Source organism: Esox lucius, chromosome 1 (assembly GCF_011004845.1).
Source record: "Esox lucius isolate fEsoLuc1 chromosome 1, fEsoLuc1.pri, whole genome shotgun sequence".
Classification (NCBI taxonomy): domain Eukaryota; kingdom Metazoa; phylum Chordata; class Actinopteri; order Esociformes; family Esocidae; genus Esox; species Esox lucius.
In genome coordinates, this window is record NC_047569.1 from 9,638,043 (window position 1) to 9,642,066 (window position 4,024).

A 4,024-nucleotide genomic window follows, 5' to 3' on the forward strand; every position below is an offset into this window, starting at 1 on the left:
TGTATTTGTTTAATACAAATATATTATTTCTAACATTTTCCCCTTTCATTAATTATCCCCATTAACTACTAAATACTACAGTTTATACGCTGCTCCAAAATCAGGTTTTTTATCAACGTTTTATTGCTAACTTAGTGGGCCTGTAGAGTGAAGTTAATATTCAAATAACATGAACAATTCTTTTTATACCACTCAGCCTTCCTATAGGTTCTCTAACTACAGATTATGTGTTAGATGTATGTTCTTGTCTCTGACTGTTTCAGAATGAATAAAACAAGGAGTAGTGGCACTTTAACAGTGTTGGATCTCCCGTATGACAGCAGTTTTCTCCCGTATGAACTTGGTTGAGCAAGACATGTTATTGATAAAACAATAAGTTGTCTATGGTTTTCTTCACCCACATAAACGCTGACCTTGAGTTATTCTGGAGTGTACTGTAGGTGTGTTCTGGTTAAGATGTTGCACTAAAATGAATTTGCCATAAAGAAAAAAGAAAAAAAAGAATTTTTGCTTTAACATTATGGAATATTTAGTGTAGGCTGATGGTAAAAAAAAATGAATGATTGAATCAATTATAAATGATCCTGTTAATAATAATATAGAGAAAGTCAAGGGGCCTGAATTACTCATTGGATCAGTCACAAAGTGGCGTTTTAGCTGGAACGGGTGCACGTGGTTGAAACCGTGGCAGACTACAACCTCCGTCTCCTGGCTATCTTCCTCTGGCACATCCTGCATCGCTGGGGCAGTGTGTCATGAAGAGCTTCTGGGAACGGCGTCACCGACGTGTCCATTCTGGCTGCGGAAAGTTCTTCTTCAGCTTGTTCATCTCCCTCAGGCCCCAAGCTGCGTTGTACTGATAGGCATCTGTAGGTGAGCGCCCAAACAGTTCTTCATTTAAAGCACAGAAAAATAACCCCAGAACAATAAAAAAAAGTGCAAATCGCCAATGTAAAGGCAAAAAGGTATGCTAGAATGCTCTTTCCACAATTATTTTTCCCTGCAATGCAGAAATGCAATCTTTAGTTTAGCTTATGTGAAAATAATCATTGTTCGTGAGACAAAAAGCTGGGAAATCATGGAGCCAAATGAAATGCACCCTTGACTAATGCAATTCGGTTCCCAACATTGACCAAAAAGAGCTGTTCAAAAACAGCTGTTTGTTCGTAAATGAGGTATCACTACTGCTCTGCTGGGGCCTTAATAGACCCTTCCTGATGAGGGCCTGGTGCGAGGCAGCTGGGCTGAGAAGGGGGGCATTGGTACCAAGCTTATTCAGGAGAGGGTGCATGATTCAACAAGCTTCTCATTGAGCATAGAGGGATTTTTGCTCACAGTTGTGACTTGACTAAAAGGGTGGTATAAACATTCTACATTCGCAGATGCTAGGCCTACAAATATATAGTATTTTCTTGACACATTTCAAACAAGGTCTAACTGAATTACATTGGGAGCAACTTTAGCTTGACTCCTGCAAGGTATATATTGCTCGCAAACTCCAGGAGCTTCATACAAAATTCATTCTTGAATTTTTATATTGGTAGCGCCGTCTATGATCATATTTAATCGATGGACTGCCTTAATTCCTGCCCAATGTGTGCAGTCTTCTGTTCTAAACAGTTGCCTGCTCTTTCTGCAGGCAGCTTCATCTGTCAGTCTTAGCGCAGTTTAAAACAAACAATTGGTCGAAGCACTGAGACAGAAGACAACATGTATCCATCAGTGATTCTGTTGGGTTGCAGACACCATAAAAAATAATGATAATCAAACGAGTCACAAAAAAATTAGTCATTAAAACACCCGGTTTGAATGTTATCATTGGATTGAATGGGCGTTATCAGTGGTTATCAACCTCATAGATATGGGTCAGAAGGGGCCTGCTACGCCTACTGGTAGGCTCAGAAGGCTGTTATCATCCATTTGCATGGTTAATCACGGATAAATACACGAGAAGGACAACTTAAATAGATCCAAACCCAGACGAATTCAGGTCGCTGCTACAAGTAAGACCATTAAAATGGATTAAGGTTAGGGTAAGTCTACAGGTAAGACCATTAAAATGGGTTACGGTTAGGGTTAGGGTAAGTCTACAGGTAAGACCATAAAAATGGGTTAAGGTTAGGGTAAGTCTACAGGTAAGACCATTAAAATGGGTTAGGGTTAGGGTAAGTCTACAGGTAAGACCATTAAAATGGGTTAGGGTTAGGGTAAGTCTACAGGTAAGACCATTAAAATGGGTTAAGGTTAGGGTAAGTCTACAGGTAAGACCATTAAAATGGGTTAAGGTTAGGGTAAGTCTACAGGTAAGACCATTAAAATGGGTTAAGGTTAGGGTAAGTCTACAGGTTGGGACCATTAAAATGAGAGCCTTTAAACTGTGATGATTTTGTCAATACTAAATTATCTAAATACTAAATTAACCATGTGAATGGATGATTAATACTGCACATCACTACTGTATAAACTAACAGAACACTAACGGTTCACTGATTTCAATTAGGCTAAAAAAAGTGCAGAGGTTTCTCAACAGCCTCCAAATCTCCAATATGTCATTGTTAATACTTACACTACCGCTCAAAAGATAGGGGTCACTTGACATTTCGAAGTGACCTCAAACTTTTGAACAGTGTTGTGTGTGTAATTAGCAAGGGCAATATGATTAACATTATGATTCAAGAATATTTGTTCTGCAGGCATGTTCAATGATTTAATACATTTACACAATGTCCAGGTAACCATTTACATAAATGCATATTGAAAAGCCACAGCTTTAAACCATAACAGTCTATCATCACATGGGCAAATTTGGTCATGTGTCACCTGTTATGTTTGTGCTGGCTATACCATATTACTTTTACTGTGTTCAGCAGGCTCTTGTGAACCGGAAGATATTACGATAAACGCATTACCAGAATATTTTTTTCCCCACCTTTTTGTATAAGTGGAATGCCCTGAAGTGACAGAAGTCACTAAGATGTCCATAAATATCAAGCCATTTGTGAGCTAAATGCATGATGTAAATATATCGAAAGAGCAAAGCCAGGGGAACTCACTGCTAATCGCCCTTTTCTGCATAGACATAGCTGAATCCATCCGGACTTGTCAGCGTTGGTTGTCTTCTCACATAGCCAACCAGAATGACCAAATCACAAGTAAATCCATTCAATCAGGACCGTCTCTGGAACACGTGGATGGGTTTAGTTTAGCTGTAAGACACACACAAGACATGATATCAACCAAAAGCAAAGCTAACGAGTCAGAGGAAAATTATCCTCATCAGGTTTAATTACAGATATATTTGTTAAAATTACTAATTGGAGCTAAAACAAATATACACATATGTTCCATATTCATTAGAGTCTCGGGAACATGGAGGTTGTTCTTGTTTTGCTCTAGGACACCCACAGGCTTATCTCCAATAGTAAGGGAAAAGTATACCGTGGGAAAACAGGGGGAAAAAGAACTAGGGACCATTCAAACACAGATAACCACTGCCCCAAATGTAACATCATTATAATAATAACAATTATTAATATTACATGTTTTATTCTAGCCTAGGAATATTACCAGAGTTTTACCTGAGCAGGTGAAGGGATGAGGACAAGTTTACCACAACAAATGTGTTGCCATCTCTACCAAGGTGGTGGGGGACTCTAAAACCAAGATCAGAATAAATAATTTGATTTTTACCTGTGGGAACCAATCTGATCTTACTGATCATTTATTACCATGATGCAGACAATGCAGGCATTGCAGTGATATGATACCTGTATATACTCCAAATGCTAAGCAACACACTAGTGGTAGACATATCTCCTAAACCTACACAACAGCTATTGTAGTGAGACAAGATATTTTTCTGCTATCTCTGCTTTTCGGGAAATTACAAAGCTAATATATCCTTTATCATTTTGAACCAGTGGACAGAGAAATGGTGCCGTCTTAGCCCAGGAAACTCTGCTATCTGCCTTTTGCCTTTAAACTCGCCATGAGAAAAGTGTCAGAACACAAGACTGCCCAAACA

The 4,024-nt window shown here is 38.8% G+C and overlaps 1 long non-coding RNA gene across 1 annotated transcript; it reads right to left on the reverse strand.

The window, feature by feature from the left end:
* Nucleotides 1-623: 623 nt before the first annotated feature.
* Nucleotides 624-3,653, reverse strand: LOC109615797. Its single transcript, XR_002196794.2, has 3 exons — nucleotides 3,579-3,653; nucleotides 3,054-3,206; nucleotides 624-867 (listed from the first exon to the last, which is right to left on the reverse strand). It is a non-coding gene; the product is annotated as an uncharacterized LOC109615797 (long non-coding RNA).
* Between the last annotated feature and the right edge of the window lie 371 nt (nucleotides 3,654-4,024).